A 25,472-nucleotide genomic window follows, 5' to 3' on the forward strand; every position below is an offset into this window, starting at 1 on the left:
AGGAAAGATTCACAACACAGGAAATGCTCAAACAGATCGGAGCTCTAGAAAAATCAAATGCCTAATATTCATTAGCCTACTGTATGTTTGTACAGGCTTTCTACATTGTTACTACGTGTTCAAATGGAAGTTACATTTAGACCATTTAAGACAAATCACACGATTTAGCATTTATGTTGATTAAAGGTAATATTTTAATACCGTTTCCCTTGGCAGCATAATTAGAGGTTTGTAAGCAGTTTTACTACAAATCACGTTTAAGGGGATTATAAAGTCTGGCTTTGGGCTGTAAAGTGCTCTACAAAAGATACTCCCAGGAAGGTTTTCTACATTTTTCCTAAAAATATGTATCTGTATTAGCTTAAATCTCAACATACATTCTCATAAGCGGGCAGACGAAAACAAGATACAGGATAAAAAAGAAAGATAGGATACAGGCTACTTCAAAACTGTCTTCTCATCTTTAAGCTATAGTGGAAAAGTTCTAAGCTATAGTGGAAAAGTTCTGAAATTTAGAATTCAATGGCTGAATAAAATTTCCAAAAAATTGTTTCCGGGCCTGCAAAATTTCACAGTAACATTTCTGCCATGCAAAAATCCTTTGGCATATGGACGTATAGAATTTAAGAGGTGCCTATACCCCATTGATATACACAAGTATTGAGCTTTCAAGAACTATGTAGAGAAAACATAAAAGTGGGTGTATAAAAGCTTAGAGGCACAAAGTGGTGTTTACAATTGCCAAATCTAGATAAAATACTCTACTGAGAATTTGACCCATTCTGTCTAGATGCAGAATGGAATATCAAACAAATGCTAAGCCAGATCCTACAATGTGGTCCGGGTAGAGCAGATTTTAAATCAACAGATTTCAATTAAAGTCTTTCCACTGACATCAAAAGGCTTTCAACCAGGCCCAAAATATGAAAGCTCTCTTTAATCAGAATTATTCCTTGAAAGAAGCAATGCACATCACAAATGGGAACAAGCTTTCTTGATATATAATTAATATTTATAGTAAAAAAATTGGTTATGTATTTATAGAGATGCTGATTTTTGAAGCATCTATCAGAACCAGATCTCACTCATCTTAGGCTTGAAGCAGACAGAGCTGGAACATCACAGAAAGAAGAGTCTGCCTACAAAATTCAGATTTATATTCTGAGTTTGCAGATCTCAGTCTAGTCTAGTGACATAGGCACTTTATATAGAGAGAGTTTTAATGCTAGATTCAGGTACTAACTTAGGTTTAACACATATCCTCTTTCTGCGCAGGGAAATCATGCGCTTGCTTTATGTAATTCATGCAAATTCACTTCTAAAACACATTTACAAATAATCCCATCAGGTAAGAGTCTCACATTTGGATACTGTATATGCCATATGCATTTTATGCATTTTGAAATTTCAAAACAAATAGCTACATACAGTTTTCAGTGTAAAACTTCATTAGTATATTCAACTTCATGTGTTTTCCAAGCTTGGGCTCAACTTAGCAGGTGCTTCTGTTCAGGAAGACCCTGCATTGTGCAAAGCTCCAGTGAAGTCAATAGGACTATGTTCAAGTGTATAGTGTCTCCTTATGAGAAGATAAATGGAGAATAAAACCTTTAAAGAGCACTAGAGCTAAAACACTGAACAAAGTATATGCCAGTTACTACCTATCACTGTTTTAGTAAAAGTAAGGGCACTGCCAAGTTGATATATAAAAGCATCCTATTTCTTGCAAAGTATCTCTGTCCTCTGCAACTGAAAGGTATGGCTGCAGTTTTGTAGACATACCTAACCTAGCTTTCAATTAGCTAATTTAGTGTGCAACTGCCACATATTTACTGGATTATGGTCAGCCCACACTGAAGCCTATTCTGCCACAGCTAGGCCACTAACAAAACCCATGCTGGCTAGTTCAAAACTGCCTTGGGTACATCTATACGAGTTAGAATTACACTTTTTTGCAACATAATGTTGATGTCTGAACACCACCCTCTAAATGATATGCCTTTAAATTCTTTCAAGAAGTTTTGTTTCTCTGTCCGATTCCTTACAGACATGGGCGACTGGTGCCTCTTAAGTCTGGGGGGGCACCCGCAGAAACCACCAGCGGCTGGGATGAGGCTGGTGAGCACCCGCAGAAGCCGCCGTTGGGGACAGCCCTACCGGTGAGGGCACGTGCCTTCCCATGCTCCCCTACCACTTGCCTATGCTTATAGAAGCTTACACATCTTGTCTGCCAGGCAAAACCAACAAAGGCACTAATCCCATAAAGCTCCTCCAGGTGCACACAAATGAAGCTTTATTGACTTAAATACAGCTCTGCCCACCCTGAGCTCATGGCATGACCAGACCTGTCTAGCACATGTGAACAATGAAGTTGAAGTTGATTATGTACAAAATCCTGGAAAATGTTGAACCAAGAAAACATACCTTTTTCTAAAATTCTCAGTTCTTGTTATCTTAGTTATATACCCTAGAAAACACAAAGAAATGCAAAAATCTGCTCATGGTTCCAAAATGATACCTTTTATTAGACTGAGAATAAAAGGTCTAATAGAAAGTAGCATTTTGGAACCAAGGGTTCTAGATTTTTTTGGTCTCTGACCAACACGGCTACCACGTCTATCCATAGAAAATACAACGTTTTCAGATAGAAAAGTTACTTTGAAGCCATTTCAGTCCACCCATTTTTAGCCCTGTCACTTCAGTGATAAATACAAAATGTAGATTTTTCTCACCATTCTCTCAGAAGGACCTTTCAGCTTAGCTGTTAAAATGGACACAGACTAGTTGAACACGAATCTTATCTAAATGGTACGCATTTTGCAGTAGATTTGTTAACTACTCAAAGAAAGAGTTAACCTTTTCTGTGAAGTTTACGTCAATTGCCAACAGACATTTGAACCCCTAAGCAACTCTTAAATTTACAGACTCCAACGCATGTATGTGAGTATATATTTATGTAATTGGATAGAATTCAACTTGCAAATGCAGCAAACTCAACTATTTTAAAATGACAATTACCCACATTTCCCCCCCAACCTAGAAATACCCTAATAAACATCTGAACATTTTATAAAATGCAAATTATATCAGGCTGAACGGTCAGTGGATTGGTAATGAGAATAAGAGCCATTCACCTATAGGTCACCATTTTCATTCCCTGAGGTCAGTAATGACTGGAAGTTGTTACCAGCTGACAGCTGTTCAATGCCTGAAATGAGTCAGTGGTCTAATTCCACCTCCTAATGCACCAGTGTCCACCTCACAAAATTAACGCTATAATTGGCAATTTCAGAAGAGAGGACAAAGTATTGAAGGGCATGGAAAAATGACCTGCCCTGTTACCCTTATAGACAAATCCCTGTGGGTCATTATTTATGGAGGGGCTTCTGAATTTCAATATGCATTTTAAAGATATGCTGTAACCTAGATGACACCCATTCATTCAGTGGCATACAGTTTGAGTACTCTTTGACACCTACTTATTTTGGAGCACTATTGTTAAGATTTTCAAGGCAGTGCAGAGATTTTAGATACACATCTTCCACTGAAATTAATTAATGCAAGATGCATGACCTGCAAGGCTCTGAAAATCTCTACTTATAAACTTCAGATGTTGACACAATACATTTGAGTTCAGTATATTATGTATTGTATGGTATGACATTTTCCAGCACTGATGCATCATCTGTTATACTGCACTCCATTGTTGCATCCTTACCTGATGATTTTAATTTTGAGGAAATAATTGATTCTGATCTATACATAACATTATTCATGCGCTTGCTATAATAAGTCACTTCTCATAAAAAGCTACTATGTCTTTCATGCAGTGTATGCTCTGAATAAGTATTCACCAATGGGCCCACCCTTTCTCATTAGAGATAAAACGCACAGCAAATATAAGCAATGGCCCTTAGGCTCTGAATACTAGAAACTAATTTATCTGTCTTTAATTCACATGATTCAATAAGTCCCCATTACTATGCAACTATATTGCCATATGATTATTAAAATAACTATTTTTAGTATAGGTCTATGTAAGGAAATTCCTAGGTTGTTACTGATGTATGTGTTTCCTTGTAGCTCACAAAAATATATATGCTTTAACATTTATCTACCAAGATGTGTGTGTCACCTGTCCAATGCTATTAAAAAGACCAATATTCACTCAGAAGAGCATTGACCATTTTGCTAGTGGTGGATAACATTATCTGAAGAATAATCAATAATGTGCTGAAACACCCAAATCTCAACAGCTTAACTTAAATCACAGAACTAGAAAGAAGAGACAAGTAAATTATCCCCATTTACATGATACTGCTCTTTTTTTAAAAAAAATGTGACATCCCCAACTATTATCTGGGATTCCCTGTCCAGTAATGTAGCTTCAAATTAGTCATTGAAGCCACGTAGATTCAACGCACCACCGATTATTCTCTGGGAAATACTATTCACAGAGGATAAGATGGTTGGGATGCTGGAGGTAAAGAGGACCATACAACTTGTTTTGCAGTTAAAAGCCAACAGAAAGCAGAAAAGGAAAACTAAGCAGGTGTATACAGTACATAGTGATATACTTATTCACATACTCTGCAAAACCATACATTGGATTATTTGTAACTTCATTGTTTTCTTATTCTCCCCTCTGCATGTTGCATCCACTTGGTTTCTCCCTTCATAATTGGACTACAAACTCTTCAGCGTGGGGGTTATCTTTTCATGCATTTGGAAAGTGGTAACGAGGAATCCGGGCTTTCCACTTGTCACGGGAAAATGCAGTACAATCTGGATTTTCTCGTTTTAATGAGGAAAAACCAGGATTTTCTCCTTTAAAGGAGAAAAATGCAGGAAAGGGTGGGTTCTCCCCTGTAGGCTGACAGAGTGCCAAAGAGGGCCATTAGGCAGGGGTCTACACGTGCATGTGCACATGTACACATACACATGGCTGTCAGGCAGCCTGAAGAGCAGTTCCCCATATGCAAGTCTGATGGGGATGGGGAGGGGGTGGAGAACTGAGACCCCCATATTGAGGGGGGGGACTGGGGCTGCTGCCCAGCTGGGGCAGTGTGGGGGGCTTGGACCCCAGGGCTGGAATGCACAGGGCAACTCACCTGGGGGACAGAGAGACAGGCTGGTCCAGACTGCTGCTGCATGCACTCATAGAGAGACATAGGGAGCATATGCCCCCCCAGATATGTGCATGGGTGTGGGGGGTGAGCTGCCCGCTGCAACCTAGAGGCTCCCCACCCTAGTGCCCTCTCCCTGGGGCCTCCACAGCCCAGTGGGTGGGACCCAGTGTGGCAGGACAAAGTGGGGCACGGAAGCTCGGTGCTGCCACTGTGACCCTTGTGCCCCCATGGCAAAGCACCCCCTGTCTGCCCAGCAGCAGAAGGGGTGGCAGCGTAAAGCTGCACACCCCTGCTGTTGGGTTGGTGGGTGTCCCTGCCATGGTGACAAGGGGCTCCTAGTAGTGGCAACGAGTTTCCCCACCTGGTCCCGGCCAGCCCTGCCATGCCAGATCTTGCCTGATGGGCCACAGAAGCCCCAGGGGGAGGGAAGCAGGGCAAGGAAACCGAGGCCCACAGTGGGAAGCTCACATTCACCCCCCCACAGACTCTGCTCCAGCTGTGCTGCCCATGGGGAAAGGAAAGCCAAGCTCCATTCTCTGCTCCACTGCCGCAACCTCTGCCTCCCACGGGCAGCAGCTGGGGTTTGGGCACTGCTACAGGAGGCAGGGGCCTGTGGACCCAGGTCCCTGGTCCCATAGCCCTGACAGCAGGGTAAGGGGGGCAGGGAGATATGAGTGGCAAGCGAGGGGCACCAGTAGGGTTGGGGACTGTGATTTGCAAGTGAGGGGCAATGCCATGGGCAGGGCACCGACTTAACGAGGGCTGCTCAGCGCCCATAAAACTCTGTGGGGGGGGTGGAGGGGATCGCAGCTGGATCCTGGTGAGTGAAGGGGGCAAGGGGAACTCTGATTTTCCATGATAAAAGAAACAAAAAACAAAAAAAAAAAATCAAAAACGCCAAAATTTATAGGTACTTAGCATTTATTTCATTATAGTTATTGAGGTACCAGTAGGTTTCCAAATTGCTTTAAAACTGTAAATCTATCAATAAAACATTGTGTTCAACTGATACCTATATAGAAAGCAGAGTTTCATTTTAATCACAGAAAAATGTGGATGGGGGGAGGGGGGGTTAATCACAGAATCTGTGATTTTTAAACAGAGAATACCAGGATCCCTGGCGATAACCATAACAGGACAGCAATTTGTGGGAAGTATACATAGACACCATCATAATACAAATAATAAAGAATGATACTTAGACAAACCCACAAAGAGGATCTTCAATAAATACAATAATGGGATGATTGCCATTACTTTTGAATACCGATTGCTGTCGTTCTCTCTTCCTTTGGTTGGAACTACCTGGTGTGTGAGCACAAATTAAAACCTGGAGACAGCATGCTGCTTTAAAATTATGCATCTACAACAACATCTACAACTATGTTTTAAGGGGGCTCACTCCCCACCACACTAGTAAAATTTTTTTTTGAATCTTCACTGATAGGGTTGGAAGTTGCATTTGAACAGTCTGAGGGACCAGTATGTTATCGTCACGTGAGTGTCAGTACAAGTGAGAAAAATCTCGTTTCTTTTTTACATGAAAAGTATTTAAGTTTTGACATTTGTTTTCCTTCTGCATGTGAAGAAAAGTGAGACCCTTTGAAATTCTGAAGAAGAAAAGCATGTGCCAGCCCAGAGCAGCCCGCAGCCTGATAAGTAGGACATGCGTTGGCATAAGTAATCTGGATTTATGTTCCTGTTTTCCTCGATTCAGAGCAGGGAGAAACAGACACAGAAAAGCCTTGATGCGTGATCCGTCAATGCCTGCAGGTGTCTTAACCCCAACTGCCCTCAAATGGCCTTCACCTGGTGGTTCATAGCTGAAGAAAAGGTCTATTCTGGCATCTTGTACTCTCACTCCCTCTCTCTATTCTAAGACCTAGGAACCTTCAGAACAAAAAATGTATTGAGGCTAGCTTTCTGCAATGAAGATTTGAAATTTGACAAAATGGCACTGTCTGACAGAAAAAAGTTTTTGTTGAAAGTATTTTGGAATAGCCATTTTCATGCAGAACACCAAAGAAATGTCAATCAAACTATCTGTGGAGGTGGGGAGGGGGTGGAAGCATGTGTTATTCCTATCCCGAGGTATAGGATTTATATTTCATACCCATGCCCCTTACAAAGACCAAAACTGTCCAGTATTATAGGAGCCATAAAGAAGATATAAAACTAACCAGCTATGATTTCTGCTTGTTGTCTCTTTACATTTGTAAGAAAAACAACATGTCCACTTCATTAAAATGGCTTTCACCGAGTGGTTCATAACTCAAGAAAAAACTTTAATAAAGTTAAACTGAATGCTTTTGAAAACATAACCAACTAGAACTCACCACGGAAATTTCACTCATTTTAATGGACTTGCCAACCTGCAAAAGTAAGGTATAAAAGAACTTAAATACAACTGATTAGGGGCTAGATCATCTGCTGATTTATGTGAAATGATGCCAATTTACAATGGATCTAAAGAACTGTCCCACTGTATAGTTCCTTTATTCATGAAAATGAGTGACAGTTGCCAGCCACTACATATCCAATTAGGGTTATCTAGTGGCTGGTAAACTGTATAGCCCTAATGGTTATGTAAAACTACTCTGTATGCGTCTATTATCAATGCATTTGTGAAACGCAGCAAAATGGGAAAAAGTTAAGCAATGAACAACAGCGTTAAAAATAACAATAATAACTGTTACTCATTTAGTACCCATGCCTGACCTGCTGCTGCTAAATATTAATAGCAGAGAGTCACGGTTTTACCAAAACACTATCCAACGTCAAGTATCTGAATAAATCAGTTTTTGTCTTATAGATTACATCTGAGGCAGCATTTCTGGTCATTCTCTACTGAAACAGACCAATACGAAATGAAACTCAAGGCTTCATGTGATAAAGAAAATATGCATCCTGAGCTTCAGAAATGAGTGTTTTCTCTCCCTGACATTCAGTCCCACTTTTCTTAATAATAGCACTTTTTTTTCACTGGCATAAGTACTATCAGTCTTGAGAAGAGGTCTTCAACTTCACTTTGCATTACTCCCAGCGCTGGTCGGGGAGAACCTCACCACTTCCCAGACAACCAATAAAAAGCAAGTGACCAAATCCAAGAAATGGAACTCGTACTAGATGTCACACTTGCACAGGTTTGTTCTTATTGCTAGTTGCAACTACCTCCCCCTTTTTTTTCTTTAGGAAGATCAATTTACTCACAGTCAAGATTCGAATTACACTGACTCTTGGAAGATGGTGGGGGGGGATCAAGATAATCCTGATCTTTGATTTCATTGATTAACAAGTTCACCTAAGTGAAGGAGCAATCTGATCAGAACCCTCCCCCCCCCGGTTATGATTTTCATATCTTACAGGGGGCTCTTGTCTCATGGGAAGTGAGCTACCCCCCTCCCCCATAATTCAAACCCTGTTCACAGTACAGACTGTGGAAAGCATAGCAAAATAACGTGAAAGCAACCTAATCATTACCTGTTTACTTTCTCTGTCAGAGAGCTGCTTCCTCCTTTTCTCTTTTTTTGCAAGTATCTATAATACATTTTTCTTATTGTAGTTCAGTTTAAAATTAATCACCATAAATTTAAAAATATGTTCCTGCAAATCTCTGTCAACTCTGTCGTGCAAAATCATTTATTACAAGACCACATGATGCATCAGAGCTCTGCATTTTATTTGAACATGACATATTTTCACTTTGTTTTGATTCCACATTTGAAAATTGTTCCTATCAATCTTTCACTGGAGCCAAAACTTAACTGTTTTGTTCACTGAAACATTAAATGCCAACTAGAAGCCGTGCAGACAAATAAAATCATTTACAAGTTTAATGTCTGCAGCTTCCCGTCTTAGGAAATAGTATAGGAGAGTGATGAGAATCTATATCCGAGATCAAAATCAATTAGCTCTGCCCCTTTTTGGTCTTTAAATCATGCTGAAAGTCAAAAGGCTTCGCACACTGGTTGATTTTTTTTTTTTTTTTTAAACACACCTTTGAGAGAATTGTTTACTGTTCTGATTTTCAAAGGACATTGCATCTTTAATACATTTACCAGCCTTAGTTTATGCACTGATTGTGATCAATGATTTTCTGCATCGGTTGCTAGTGAGGGAAAAACAGGCCATATACTTACATTCCCCATAATGCATCATTTTCTCTCTAAACAAGTGGCAGCAAACAGGCACATCCAATACTGTATTACTTTCTTCTCTCATTCATGACGATGTCACACAGGCTCTCTGGTTCTGAAAAAGAAGCATTTCCCAGGTTCTAAGGATAGAGGTACCCCAACCAATCCATCATGCTTTGTGTGCTAATGATAGACTCATGCATAAGAGGCACCATAAGCAGTGAGAAGCAGCAGGCATGAAAAGGAGTGAATCAACTGTCAAGGGTTGTGATCTGAAGGACTGCAAGGCTGTGATTAGAATTTTCAATCAGGGCTTCCGCAATTCATCATGCTACCAAGGGAAGACTGTTTTTTATAGGCATGTTCCTTCCTCACTTCTACCTACTATTAGCATAGCAAGTTCTAGGGCATACAAAAAAAAAAAAAAAAGATCAGATCTTGCGGCCTCATCGTTAAAAACACATGCGCCTGAATCTTTAGGGAGAAAGGAGTAAAAAAAGAAGAAAAAAATCCATGGCAACGTAACTATTATTTTTCTATTTGTATATACAAAATTGAAATAAGAGTCTCAATGTCGAGCTTCCCCGCAGGAAAAAAAAAAAACCACCACCCACATCTCCCCCACCCTCTCCTTCAGGCACACTTCTAGACACCTATGTGCAAAGTACCCGCAGAAGCTTTGACTTCCTTGTCATTAGGAGATACCATGGAGAAGAGAATCGAAAAGAAATCTTACTAGTTTAGATTTTACAAACCAGTGTGCAAAGGCAAACTTCTTCCCAAAGACAGCAGACTTCGAGCCTAACTACAGAGAACTGCATTCAATACCTGAGACAGCCGTAGCATAGTCACAGTTTGCAACATATAAGGAGGACTGGTATATGGAATGCATGCGTGCACATGTGCATATTCCTAGTAACCAATATGCAGTATCCAGCTTGGAAACAGGATACTCAGTATTAACAAAAACTATGTTCCAGTTACAGAAAATAAAAAACCTGGGACTCAGGGGATTTGGGTTCAATTTCCAACTCTGCCAAAGATTCCCTCTGTGACCTTAGGCAAATTACTTAATCTTTCTTACCTCACTTTGTCCACCTGTAAAAATGGAATAATAGCGCCCTGCTACACACTAGTGTTACGATTAGGAATGCATTCATATAGGAGGTGGTCCGATACCATCACAGAAAATCCCAGTCCTGCATTAAGATACACAGTTCTGATGACTTTGAATGGAGTGTCATGGGCCCACAGGGAAACTAATGCGAGTGCAAAATCCAAATGTAAAAATACTGACACGTAGGGAATAGCTCCCAAAGAGCAGCCACAGACTAATATCTAGAAGTGAAGCATTATTTGCAACTTGCAATTTTCATGTTAAAGCACAAGTAACGAACATTAGAGATGCAGTATCCATATGTCTGTATAAGGAGTAAGTTTTAGTTCCCAGCCTCTCTCTGAAACATAAACACTAGGCATTTTTTTCAAGTTAGAAAAATTACTAAAATAAAGCAACATATTTAAGCAGGCAATTGAAATCTGTTTAACCCTTAGATGGAGGCAATATTTGCTTTCTTAACATTTGGCACAAACTATTGTAACAGCAGTCACAAATCAAAGAAACGGCACAAGTTAAAATGCGCAAAAGTATTTTCCTCCTTGAGTACAAGAACTCCCTTAAGACCAACAAGCATTAAGCATATGAACCAAGAGGAAACACAGCCACTTGGGTAGGCTTGCCTTTTGTTTTCCAGCCACAAGAATAGTTTTCTGTAACATTTATTCCGATTTTTAGTCGCCAAATACTCTTTAAATTGTTACTAGGACATCCCTATAATTTTAGCTTGATGTCTTGCTGTTTAAATTACCTGAGATACAATAACTTATGGAAGTAAGGGTTTTTATAGGGAGATTAATAGAAACTTCAAAATTATTAGAACATAAAAGGCTTTAATGGCTAGCTTTCTAATCACCTTTAATGGTTATTGTTAACAGTTATCTTGTTAAATCTAGAATGTTTCAATTTTTCCCATTATGGCAGAAAAAACCCCAAACAGATGCTGAAAATTATTCCTGCAATAAGCTTTATGTGGGCAGCTCCTTGTCACTGCTAAAGTCAAAGTGGGTGGGCACCATGCCAGTACCAAGATGCTGCTTCCTGGAACTGAGACCTTAGATATGTGGAAATCACAATCCCAAAAGTTGTGTTAGCTGAGCACTGAATAAAAGCACTGCTTTACATCACCTAAAATCCCAGACTTTCTTGCTGACATTGCATTTGGGCATCCAGCTGACATCTGCACATGGCTAAGCAGAGGTGATTAACTGCATAGTCTGAAGTTGTGCAGAAGCTGCAGCAGAGGCTAATTGGCTCATAGGAGTATGAGCTTTTGTGGACAACAGCCTCCTTTGCAGATGCTGGGGGTGGGCACATCTAGCCCTCATGCCTCTCTACATGAGTTAGTCTCTCAGGTGCCACCCTGGCCTGCCTTCTGCATAGCTAAAACAGCTCTTTGACACTTCTTCAGTCACTAGGGTTGATAAAACCACCACCCTGCCCGTCGTTCAGGTTTGTGACCTGGGCATCGAGTTCAGCTCAGGCCTCTCTCTAGGCCCTCACCTGAAGGCTATGTTTAAGTCTTGCTGGTTCTTTCTGTCATGACATCTTTAAAGTACGGTCTTTGCCATGCATCCATACAACTAACGCATCTCATCTTGCACTTGGATTACTGATTTTTTTTTTCCTCTGGCATTGTCAAATGCAATCTGGCTCCCCTCATTTCCACTTGGCATGCTGCTGCCGCCAAGATCATCCTACAGGCCTGTCACTTTGACCAGGTCAGTCTTTCCTTTGAGTCCCTCCACTTCATCATATCAAATCATTTCAAGGCTCTTCCTAATTTAATTTCATCCCCCTCGTCTCTCATTATGTATGAATCACTCCCACTTCCAACTGGCTGCCAATGCCAGCTTCCATCACCCACTCCTTAAATCCTCCAAAACAGTACTCCTGTTAGTCTCTCATGCTGCCTCTTGTACCTGGGAGAAGCTCCCTTTAAACATCTGCAAAGTCACTTGAATCTCCTCCCAAAACTCTCTTTTTGCCATGAAACAAAATGCTTAAAGGCCTGGCAACAGTCAGGCCCAGTCATGTGCAGAAGCCACTGTGTATCATGCTGCTCACTACTGTCTCAGCGATCCTCTGTACATCCCTACCTACTCATCCAGATCTTTCTCTTGCCTCTTTCATTTTGACTGCAAGTTCTCTGGGGCACGGACAATCTTTTCATTTTGTCTTACACGGTGACTTGGGTTCTTATGCGCTCTGATAATTCAAATAATTATATTTATGCTGTACACTCATCTGCAGCCAAAGCCTTGCAAACATGTTCCAGACATTAAGAATAATCATTACAATTTGTTTACATCCTATGAATCTCAAGTCTGATCTCCATCCCAGAGATGCTAGGAAAAGATGCAAAATGGCCTAAAAACAGACTCTCTCTGTTTATTGCAAAGTGACCCCTGTTGAGAAAGTGCACTCTAGGTTGGCAATCCTCTTTTTCGTAATCCTTACACAATCTTCCACAGATTTATTCTGATCTTTCCCTAGGGCAAATACATCTCTCAGTATTTGCCAGGAGCTACAAACGTTTTCACCAACTCATCAGCTGCACATTCATGTAGTCATTTGTGGAAATATGCAGGTATGAATGCATGTAAAATACTAAAGACTCCTTTCCAGCTACAGAAGGAAATAAAACTAGCCCATAGTAGATAGTCAGTAATCTCCTAGAGCCAGGGAGTCTGACATAAATTGGCTTCATTCAGAGTCAGAACTGATCAACGTTGTGTAATGTGAGCCAGTCCACACCAAGTCTGCTGGATCCAGAGGACTTTTGCAAGACTTTCCTGAAGGTCTCCACGGATAGCAATAGCATTTGCTAGATTATATTTAAAATAGCTAGGGAAATAACTTCTAGTGTATATTACAGAATACTGTATTCGGCTATTTAAACAGGGCCAAATAAATGTGGACAAGTAACAAAAATCCAGCAGAAATTCTGAATGAATTTCTATTCCCCCAAGGCCTGATGTTAGCCTTTCTGCTGGCGCAGCAGCAAAGTCAACTCACTGCCCTGGGCCTAATTATACAATACAGTAAGATGTTTGAAAACATCTCTAGATGCTGAGGAGTTTTTGAGGAGGAGGCAGGGAAAAACAGCTCTCAGAAATGAGCTTCCTATGCCCTTCTCTCCAGTCCTTCCACTATCTGCCTTGCATCTTTCCTCTCTTCTTTCCACCTCTCCAGCCTTATAATCACCAGTTGAACCCTAAACTATCACTGTTTCTTGTATATCTAAGAAAAAAGCAAGCCCTCACCACTCAAAGAGCCAGCAACATAAATACCACATTTTCTCACGTATCACCTGATTACAATACCCGCCTTGTTTTTGAAAGAACTATTTTCCCCAGATTTATGGCTGCAGACAGCAGGGGCAGAGCCTAGTGTTCACCTGAATCACCCTCCTTTTCCTGCTTAACTAAAGAACAAATCCAAGCAGCTCCTGAAGACTTGTCTCCATGGGTGGAACTATGCCAGGGGTGGGCAAGATGCAGCCTGTGGGCCAGATGCGGCCTGCCAGGCCAGTCTATCCAGCCCACGGGGCTCCTAAATATTAATTTGCAAAATTTTTTATCTCCCCAGGGCTGCCTGTCATGCAGCCCTCAATGGCTTGCCAAAACTCAGTAAGCAGCCCTCTGCCCAAAGTAATTACCCACCCCAGATCTATGCTTTTGAAAAGAGCTGCAGAGTCTCCAATGCTATAAAATAGGAAGAGGAAGACCAGGGGCAGGTAGTAAACAGCAAAATTGCTCTGAGAAAGACTCTCTTGACTAACTGAACACCAAGACCATTAAAAACGAGACACGATTGTTAATACCGTGGAGCACTTCAGAAAATTAGGGGAAATGTGGTATTTTTGTGCCTTATGAAATCTACTGATATTGGCTTTTCAGGCAGTAAATACTAACAGAAAAAAAAATAACTTGAGGCATACTTACCAAGTCACCATACAGAATTTTGCCAACAGTTTCTCTTTCATTTGCACTACCAAAAATCGTACAGCTAGTGTTTTAAATATACCTATCTCTGAAAATAGCCAGGCTTCCTGACCTATTTAAGTGCATGGATAAGACCATGGCCCATAACAGGCTGTCAGTTTTCCAGGTAAACATTATTATAAAGCAACACATTACAGTCCTGCTTCTGACTAAGGCCTTCTGTGTTAGAAGTATAATGCAGACAGCTAATAAAAAAATCTGCTATACCCTTCATTTGAATTTTTTGTATAATTTGTTCTGCCATGAAACCCTATGACAAAAAATGATTCCCAAGCTCTTTTTATAGCTTTGACCAAACACAATAACAATCATATAAGTTTCAGAATAATTATGAAGCAAGGCATTTTCTAGTATTTTATCCTTCTCAAGACCTATTTTGACTTGCACACCTGACTTTTACAGCCAAGACGACTGTTCTGTGCATTATACTTAAAAAAAAAAAAACCCAGCCAGCCTCATTTCCTCTTATGTTCCTCCTTAAAGAAATAAATCAGTGTGTTGACTGATTGAAATACTTAACTGTCAGTCATTTCACTCTTTCCCTTCTCTTCCTCAGACCAGCCTTCATGACCTCAGTGATGCAGAGCGGTGATTAAATTTTAATGACATATAACACCCAGTGATAAGCTAAGCGAGCAGTTACGAACAAATAAGACTCCGTAACTCAGTAAGATAGGTTATTTGCCTTTGTGTATATTTTTGCAAAGGCAGTGAAGGTGCTGGTGCTTTTTTACTAATGCAATAACATTAGTACTTAATGGTGCAAAGCACGGGAGAGCAATTTACAGTCTACAAATAAGAGTAAAATGTGAAAATCTTAACAATACAAGTTTATCTTCCTCATGAATTACCTAGGCAGTACTTTTATTATATAACATCCATTGTTTCCCCTTCTGCAAATTACTTCCTGAATCTATTAACTAGAATGGGAGAAATGCATTTTTCAGTCTTATTCCCTGGAACAAACAAAATAAATCAGTCTAAGTGGGTGAGCTGAAACCAGCAACAAGGCCAGGATATTTCACGTATATAATCATTGGCTCCCTATAAAACTTGTCTCCTTTCTCTGGTGGTGGGGGGAAAAGTAAAAGTGCAAATGTTACAGTGATGAGACAATTCTGAGAAAAGCATCTGAATGCATGAGAGATGATTAAAGATCAGGCAGGCTTTCTTCCAGCTCAACTTCACATTCCTCCAGGGAAGCAAATTCTACAATGGTCCACAGCAGATAAGGAAAAACCTGAGTATATTAAAAGGCTCATATGTTTAAACCCAGGAACTACAAGCCTTCTTTGTAACTCAGGCTAAGTACAGACTTTCACAAAGCCTGAGGCAGGAGTGAGCAAAGTTTCGCACTTTAAGCTCCAAAGGTTAGGTCAGGACCAAACAGAGTTTTCCTTTGGTGGGGGGCAGCACGCAGAGAACCTGCACTGGGCAAGGCCAGCAGGTTGAGGGCACTGCCACAGGCCCCCCAGCAGGCAGTCCGGGGAACGCCAAGCCCAGTCAGGCACCCAGCCAGTGCAGTTCCTCTCCCCCGGCTGCCCCCAACAGTAGCCACTGCTATCACCTGCTGACAGCTGCTTGTGTGGGGGCAGAGCTGGGGAGAGGAGCTTCACTGTCCCCCTCCCCCTCCCCCCCCCCCACAACCCCACCTCCTTGCCTTAGCTGCTGGAGTCTCAGGGATAGCCCAGGGGGCAGAAGTAAACTCCTCTGCTCCCCTGCATGAGTGTTTTGCTAAGGCAAAAACAGCTGTGGAGGAGCAAGATAATTTCCCTTTGCTCCTGGAAACTGCCTGAGGTTAAGGCACGGGGTTAAGGCAAGGTTTGGGAGGGGAAGAACGCCCCCAGCTCCCTCGGGCTGCCCCAGGCTGGGGGACCCTGGGCTGGGGTGGGGGGGAAGCCCCATAAGGCAGAGGCTCCCTGATGCCCCGGCATGCTGGGCTGCATGGGCAGGCCCCTGGCTGGGAGGACTCCTGCTCCCTCCCTTCTGTGGCAGCCACTCAAGTAAATCAGGGGGGAGTGGGGAGGGGAGAGGGCTGCGAGAGTCTGCAAAGTCCTTACCACAGGGACTTTCCACGTGCTGTGTAGACCCTGGCTAGTCGGCTGGGGATCTGTTCTCCGCCCCCTCAATCCCTATGGGCTGACAGTCACAGGCAAGAAGCAAAGAGCGAGGCAGTCGCTGCTCCACTGGAGCAGGCAGCATAGCCCAGGGCTGCAGAGCATCTTGGGATGCTGAGGGACTGCGAATTAACTTGAACCAGGCAGGGATCTGGGACAAAAGTTCCATAAACTGATAATACCTAAATCAGTTAAGTATGATACTACATACAACCAGGTCTATCTTAAACTGGTTTTGGTCATTTTGAAGGAGGCTTATGTGAACTGAGATTCGTTTGTGTTACAGGTTTAAACCAGTTTCTGATCACTTAAACCAGTCTGTGTGTAAATTCTGTCCACAGCCCATGAGTTTGGATGATGGCAGATGGACTATTTTTATTTACTCACGCCTTCTCCCCAGCATCCCTGCCTGTCTTGAACGAACTAGTTCATAGTTAAATAAACACCTAGAAGTTACAGAGGCTTCATATACTGGGTGGCACATTACAACAAAAAGGGAAGGGATCCCTTTTATATGCTATTTAATCCTAAAAATTACAGGCGACACCCAATATTGATACTACATGGTGAAAACTGTAGCCATTATGTTCCCATTAATAATACACCACTTGCTATGAAATCCTTTTGTATATCCTGTTTAAATTACCATATGATAAATGTAACATTAAAATGTGGCAAAAACAATGAAAGTGAGCAAATGAAGTCTGACATTCCAGCTTTATCTCCTCTTGTTATTGCCTAAGCCCTGAAACCATATGTGTTGAAAGCAAAGCCCACCATTCCTTCTTCATCTGACCTTCTCAAGGTAAGAAACTATCAAGCTCTTAATTGTAAAAGCTGTCACCCGTCAAACTGGATTAGTTTTAACATCTTCTCCATCACACCTGAAACCCTCTCCCTATCACAGGGACCATTTCACTTTATGAATGAAATTCCAACCCCCATTTACTTCAATGGAGGTAAGATTTAACCATACATACTTAGATCCCTGACATGCCTGTGATGTACATGGGGGTGTCTTTCCACTGACATCAGCAATTTCTGCATAAGGCCTTCAGAGTTCTCAGTGAGAAACTCATTCTCCTTGTAATGGCTCTTGCCTACCAAATGCCAAATTGCCAAAAATACCCAATCTTGACCCACGCCTTGACTTGGCATGCTAGAGGCAGACAGCAGGGGAGCCACAAGTAGATCCTTGTTGCTGGGGGATAGTGCATGTGCAGTTCCATGGCTAGGGACAGACATTCAAAAAGCCTGAGCCTGAATTGATTCAGTTTTTGCAGGTTAGTCTAAACTGCCTAGACTAAACTGGTTTGTAACTATACAGATATCCTGTAACAGGGAGTTTTCTCAGGACCCATCTGTCATTGGCCCACCCACCTGGTTCTGAGCCAACAGAATGATATATAATTACGGTGCTAATTAGGCAGGAGGCTGCCCATTCTTGCCCCGATGCCAGGGGGCGCTATCTGCAGCTCCATTCCTCCCCTATACTGCAGGCCAAGCCTCGCAGATGGCATCCACAGTTCTTAACATCACCAGCCCCACACTGGGCCCCAGAATCCTCCAATCCAGACCCCAATTGGATCCCTCCAATCAGGCGGCCTACTCTGCCCTCATTCTGGGCTGCCTAGCTCCCTGAACTCTTCCCCCTCTCAGGTGTGCCCCCCCCAGGACCTCTGGCCACACTGGCCCTGGCCTTACATCCAAGGCCAGTTGGAAACCTCAGACCCTCAGCTCTGGGTATCCCCCACAGTGGGCCCCTGGCCCTTTTGACCTTTCTGGTCCTGGCCCCAGCACTGACCAGTTGAGAGTGTTTTAAGTCAGGTTTCTGAGCCTCTAGCCCACTCTCTAACCTGGGTCCACCATCTTTGCCCTATTATGGGGTAACCAACCCGGTTGTGAGAGCTGGGGTTATTAAGGTGCCCCAACCCACCTTTCACTGGCATGGTAACTTGCCTGGCATTTTCTGGGGGCTCCTGTGCCACTGGGAGCCCCACCAGGTTACCCACTCCTGGCAGGGTGCAGTTTTAGGTCATGCCCAGGACCATGAGCCTCCAAATCATTCCCTTAAACTCCTGCCCTTACCTCCAGGATATTGCATAGAGACTTGCACCCAGGTGATGTTTTTGCCTGGCCTGCCAGCAACAAATTGCTCTGTTTATATAGGTGGCCAGCGATCTAAAATGGCCGCCACAATCAAACGCCTGCTGGCTGCTTAGCTCAGCCTTTAAAGTGGCAGGCACCAACAGTGCCCTGCCACACATCCCCTCTGGACTAAGGAAATGCAGGCACATGCCTGCAGTGGCTCAGGCTGGAAGTTGGTGGGGGGGAGAGAAGGGGCAATACAGCAGCCCTCCATTCCCTTCCATGGTGCTGAGCTGAGGGGGGGTGTGGCCAGGCCCCAGCAGAACACTCTGATTAGGGAGGGGCTCCCTCCCCATCTCCCCGCTGTTGGTAACAGACCATTGAGTTACACAGCAGGGAGTCACATCTCACAGATGCATCTCAAGCAGATCCAAGGAGGTAATCCTCCCCCTTTATGAGACATTGGTCAAGCCATAGTTGGAGTACTGCATCCAGTTCTGGGCACCGCACTTCAAGAGGGATGTGGACAACATGGAAAGGGTCCAGAGGGTCCACTCATATGATCAGGGGACAGCAGGGCAGGCCCTATGAGGAGAGGCTACGGGGCCTGTTACAAACTAGTCAGGGGGGATCAGCAGGGACTGGGGAAGTCCCTGTTCCCCCAAGCACTGCCAGGAGTGACCACAAGCTGGTAGAGGGTAGATTTAGGCTAGATATCAGGAGGCGCTACTTCACGGTCAGGGCGGCTAGGGTCTGGAACCAACTTCCAAGAGAAGTGGTGTTGGCCCCTACACTGGGGGTGTTTAAGAGGAGGTTAGATGAACACCTTGCTGGGGTCGTTTGACCCCAGTACTCTGTCCTGCCATAGCAGGGGGTCAGACTAGATGATCTACTCAGATCCCTTCCAACCCTAGAAACTATGAAACTACAGAGAGTTGTTAGCATTTGTCAGCCCATCAACAAAACAAACAGCCTGTCTTATTATTTCAAGCTCTTCTTAAACAACTTTTTCAAAGGAAGGAACAGAGGGACATTACCAGCTACCTGCTGATTAGCTCCAAAAAGCACTGTCCTTTCTCCCTTTGTCCCATCTCCCACAGCATGTACCCTATCCAGCATGTGGTCTGTTAGCTAATGCTGACAGATGTCTGTGTAAGGCAGAGGGGAAGGAGGAATCCCTGCTTGAGCAGGGAGTGAGGGTGGAGCTGGGGGCAGAACCCACTGTATCTGCAGTCTCTGCTGGAGCTGCAGCCATGGAGCAGTCAGCCCTGCAGAACTGGAGCACAGAGCAGAGCCCTGCCCAGGGCTGCAAAGCATCTGAGGTGCTGGAGGACTCTGATTTAACTTAAACCAGGAAGGGGTCTGTGACAGACATTGCGTAAACCAGTTTGACCCAAATTAGTTAAGTCTGATACTACATTCAACCAGGTTTATCTCAACCCAGTTTCAGCCATTTTCAAACTGGTTTATGTGCACTGAACATCTGTTCTCTTATAGCTTTAAACCAGTTCCTGATCACTTAAACTGGTTTATGTGCAATGTCCGTCCCTAGCCCAGGAGGACAGCAAGGGAGGAGCCAGAGTTGTGCTGCCTCAGACCCCCTTCCCTGTCATGTGCCTCAAAGTGTGTGTATACCCACTGCTGCCATGAAGCCGGTGACAGGGCTCTGGACCCCAGTGGAGCAGTTTACAGCCTGCTGTTTCCATGCTACTGCTGCCCAGAGCTGGAGCCAGCTGTAGCAGGCAGCCAGGAAGCTGCAAACAGCTGTGCTGGGCTCTGTGGTGGTAACAGCTACATGTGCATCTTGGGAAGCACAGCTGAGAAGGGGCCTGGGGACAGCACAATCCCAGCCTGTCCCACATCAACTACCCTAAGGTGTGCATGCACCCACCACCATGGAGACCAGCCAGAGCTCTGGAGCCCAGTGCAGTTGTTTATAGCCTGACTGCCTGCCGCAGCTGGCCCAGGCTCTGGGTAGCTGCATCAGGCAGCTGGGAGGCTGCAAACAATTGGACCAGGCTCCAGAGCTCAGCAGCAGTGGCTGCAAACATGCCTCCAGGAAGACAGCAGAGGACAAGCCAGGACTGCACTGCTCTGGGCCCCTTCCCGGCTGTGCATCCCAAGGCAAATGTGTAGCCGCTGCTACCATGGCTCCATAGCCCGGTGAAGCTGTTTGCAGCCTCCTGGCTGCCTGTGACAGCCAGCCTGGGCTTTGGGTAGCTGGCTGTGGCATGTCAAGCAAAGTGGCCTTGTATGCCATGCTCTGGCATGTGTGCTGGGGGTTGCTGACCCCTGCCCAAGTCTATGTACTTCTTTCCCTGAGCTATTATACCTACAACCTTGCCAGCCCACTCCCCTCCCCCCATAATTCCTGAGCAGACAAAAAGTCTAATAAACCACTACTTGCCACTTTGGGGACACAGAACTCAAAAAACACACGTCTACCTGCACTTTTGTGCCCTGTGGAGCTTATCTCCAGTTATGCAAGGATAATGACAGCAATGGAAGATGTGACAATAAAATGGTGAAGTTATATACCACCTAAAGAAACAAGGAAGTTATACAGAATGATGGGTGGCTGTATATGGTGAGCTCTAGCACTTCGTATGTAGGACTGTTTTGTTCTCAATACTTAGATACTCAATAAAACTTGTATGAAATTAAGTTCGATGAGGAAAATATACCCACTGATCTAAGACCAAATTTGAATTGCTTCATTGCTGGGCTGAGTCTTTAAATGACTGGATTTTTTTTTTCTTTCCTTTTTTGCTAATTTCTCTGAAAATAGAAAGTTAACATAGTGCCCACAAAAGCTGTGGAATGGAACAGAAATTGAAGTCAACAGAAATTAACCAACTGAAACAGTAAGATTTTGGACAGCATTTTTAAATGTGTCTGGGAGATCTGGGGGGTACTGAAGACATGCACTTCTAAGCACTCTGAGTGCTTCAGAATCCAAATGGGCACAGGAGTTTAAAAACAGAATTTCCCAGGTCAGTATCCGTCTCCATAAAATGCACACAAAGCTCTTGCCTGCCCTCACAGAAGCAAGAAACAGCCACCTTGGAGATCCAGGCCACTCTGTGCTCAGTTCTCTATAGAGGAAATATGCAGTGTCTGCTTCATAGTTTCCAAACAGACCATCAGCCCCAGATGCTGTCAGGTTCAGGTCTCCACTTAAATCAAAAGGAGCTCTAAGTAGTTAGAGAGAAGAAATAGCTTAAAACAGCTAGTAAAATTACTTTTAAAATTGTCAAATAATCCCTCAAATCCTTGATCCTAGGGTCAGGCCATACATTGATAAGTTTTAGAACAAATTTCAATATACCAGTCAGTAATTTGCATAGAGATACTTCCCTGGAGTTAGTAATGCTACCTACTGTTAAGGTTGCCCACGGTTCCCTTGAAAGGATCCTGTCTTCATTTGCTCAAAACTTTAACAAACATTAACTAAGTAGGCTGAAATTTTGGTCTGAATTCCTGCCTTAGGATAATTTTTAATTAGGAGTGGGGAAGTTCAGCCATGAAAACGAGGCAAAAGAAAAATATGCTGTTTAGTTCATGAAAAATTCTTGGGACCGTTTCTTTGAACTGCTCTATTTCTCCCAGACTTTAGAGCAGGAACTGGACATTTGGAAGGGAAGACGTGGTTGGCCTTCCTGTGCAAATCAGTAGCCAAACTAGGGGGTGTGGAGCAGGAGGTAGTAGGGCACCAGCCCCTGGCACTGATGTAAAGAGGATGACTGGAGGAGACCTGCCCCCAGAAGTTGATCATGGCAAGTGCAGCCCAGGCAGAGAAGTGGGTCAGGCACAACCCCATGTCCAGTAGCATACCTGGGGTTGATGGGAGGTGGAATGACCACCCAACCAGGAAGCTTTGCCATGGGAGGCACAGTCCTGCACCCAGGGTGAGGGAAGTGAACAGGGAACCAGGAGCAGCCCCCAGGGAGCCCATGCTACTGCCTAATCCCTTAGCTGCATCAGCCTAAGCCCGCAGGGCTACAGCAGCAGTCACAGCAGTAGCAGCTGATGCCTGAGTATAGAAAGCTAAGGCAGGTAAGACTCCCCTTCCCTCCCCTCCCGCTTAGTCCCAAGTGCTGAAGGAGCTCACTATGCCTCTGGTAAAAATCAACCCAAATATGGGCACAATTATAAGGTAGGGAGGGAAAACACAAAGACAGATTTTGCACGTACGCAGTGGGGCTTCTTTGATTTTAACAGCTAAAAATCTCCAAAAATGCCAAAAATGTATTGTAAACCTAGGAAATTAGGTTTATGTTAAATCTCTAAAAAAGGTCAAACTCTTAGAATTAGAAACCAATATTATTAAGGATTGCCTGTTTTCTCCCTTCCCTCTTGTAAGTATGGTTGATCATACAGCACTTAGTAACACAGATGTATACAGTTTTTTTCTACCAGGGTCAGCCCAGGATGAAGTATACACATTTTGGTTACAACTGTTTGGAGCGTGAGTGGAAAAAACTTCACATGAAGAAAAGCCCACAGAAAAAAGGACTAAGTGAGATGCGCATTTTTTCATGCTGTTGTTACTTTCCGTACAACCACAAAATGCTTTGATCAAGACCTGCATATTCTGTTTCAGGACAGACCAACTCGCAGCCCATGAAGGCTGAAATTGTGTCAAGGAGGAGCCTGGCTCTGGAACTCAGGGGGTGAAGACTGCCCGGAAGAGAGCAAGTTTTTTCACAGCTCAAAGTGGCACGCTGAAAAAAGCTGCATCCCTAAGGCTACAGAATGCTCCCATTTATGGGGCAGAAAGGCCTTTGGTTGCATTGACACCCTTTTGAAGTATAAAGCATTGAACAGGAGCTTGAGAAAGTCTATGTTGTTCTGAAGCATGAAACTGCAACATGAAAGCAGCCTGGTGGTTCTACTTGATTACTTGCCAAAGATAAATATATTTTTTCATGCTGAGAACAGTATTAGTCTGCAGCAACAACATGAATATATACAAATTACCTAATGGTTGAAAGGAGGAACCAGAGCAAGATTACAGGAGTTATTTAACACCCAAAGTTTTGAAGCTGGAAGTGTGAACAATCCTCTATGTATAAAAAGGTAATGGAAAATAACATCATGGGAGCTTGTACATGTGATGCCGTTACCATGTACACATGACAAAAATGTCATTGTGTAGCTTGATGGCATCATGCTATACACGTGCAGGAGTTTGGGGAGTTTTAAATGAGTTGGCATTGTTGCAAACTAACCTACATCAGGATGTAGTTCAGTTTGCAACGATGCATTGCGGCTATTAATCAGGTCACCACCTAGCCACAGGAGAGGCAGACAGGCTCTGCAGGCACCTGATCCTTTTTTTTTCCCCTGGCAGAGCCTGCCTGCCTCTCCCGCAGCCAAGGGGTGAGCTGCCGGTAGGCTGAGAGCCCCTGAGCCAGTGGGGGTGGGACCCGGTCGTTCCCTCCGTGATGCCAGCGCCTCCCAGGCTGCCTGTGTGGGCTGCTAGCAGGCCGGGTGCTGACTCAGCTTAGGGTCAGGAAAGAGTTGGGTCGGGCTCACTAGCAGCCCACCCAGGTGGTCCCAGGGGGTGCCACCACTACAGAGGGAAGGACCTGGGGCCCCCTGAAGCTTAGGGACTGCGTGGCCCGCCGGCAGCTCAACCCCCAGCCACAAACAGGCTCCGCCAAAAAACAAAACCAAAAAAAGTATCGGTCCCTCACCCTAACAGTGACAGACACCCCTAAACTGAAGTGGTGGGTTTGACTTAAAATCCCACCATTTCATGTAGGGAGCAGAGAGTGCAACCATAAGGGCTAACCCCCCCTACACATGTACAAGCGCCCAGAATAAGAAGGAAAGCTGTAGTGTGAGTTCATTGCCTTACTTCCCTACACTGAAAAGCTGTACAAACAACTCATGTAAAAATTCTTCATGGTAGCTAGGACTAAGGGTAAGAGTGGACTCTAGTAGTTCCCCTGGGATTTAAATTGTGCAATGGTCATAGTTAGCTCTGCACAGATTATATTGAAGCCTCGCAGAATCGTTTATGTAGCTGAAATATCACAAGACCCAATGTTATCTACATATTTCAACACTGGAAATACAGTACCCCGCCTCCAAGAAATGAGTGACTTGAAAAGCAGTTCAAAAAACATCCACGGGAGCAGAGTTAAGTCAACACTGAGCACCAGTACCCTTCCTAAGATTTAAAAATATATGCATCTCATTTAGTTGATTAGCAGACTGCTGTGGATCTGAGTTATTACTTACATAAATTCCATTTTGTAGCCAAAGAAAGTAGAATGGATGGGAATATAATCAACCATTAGTAGCTCCTGTTTGAGAGTTTTCGCTGAAGCAAAATATTATGTTAACGGCATGGCACACCTCTACTGCTATAATCTACTCTTCAATTTTCTATATTGTTGACTGCTTTTTCTAGACTTTTGCATTACACTTTTGAAACAGGCTGTAACATATTGCAGAGTAGCATCTTGATAGATAAAAATGGTGAGAAATAGAGAAATGAAATAGGCTCCATTTACGTTTAATGGGTAATTTTCTTTCCTTTAAAAATCTGTTTGTGGATGTCAAAACCAGGATCTCTCTTGGTAAATGTTGTGTATTGTTACGAAACCATAAAACAGACCTCAAGACTGCTTCTCCTGTCTTTCACGCTCACAAAACCATAGCCTCTTTAGGCCCGAGAACAGACATCCTCTTCTACACAGACAGGTGAAGATCCACAGGCAAAACAGCCCTCTCCAGATGTGAATCCACCTGGCACCACCTGGTCCATAGCTAATGCATTTATCCCAAACACTTTTTAAATAAGGAAGCTGCCCTTAAATATAAATAAGAGCACTTATTTGAAACTTCACTTCAAATATTTAAAACAG

The 25,472-nt window shown here is 43.5% G+C and overlaps 1 protein-coding gene across 17 annotated transcripts in view; it reads right to left on the reverse strand.

Moving 5' to 3' along the window:
- Positions 1-25,472, reverse strand: part of DAB1 (DAB adaptor protein 1) — a 774,457-nt gene that overhangs the window by 259,926 nt on the left and 489,059 nt on the right. For 14 of the 17 annotated variants that reach the window (XM_090048713.1, XM_090048709.1, XM_090048706.1 and 11 more), the window contains exon 2: positions 9,269-9,380. The exons of the other annotated variants lie outside the window; for them this stretch is intronic. The gene's annotated coding sequence lies outside the window, so the exon portion shown is untranslated. The remainder of the gene's footprint in view (positions 1-9,268; positions 9,381-25,472) is intronic. 17 annotated transcript variants of the gene reach the window in all.

This window comes from Crocodylus siamensis, chromosome 5 (assembly GCF_052110815.1).
Source record: "Crocodylus siamensis isolate JL-2025a chromosome 5, ASM5211081v1, whole genome shotgun sequence".
Classification (NCBI taxonomy): domain Eukaryota; kingdom Metazoa; phylum Chordata; order Crocodylia; family Crocodylidae; genus Crocodylus; species Crocodylus siamensis.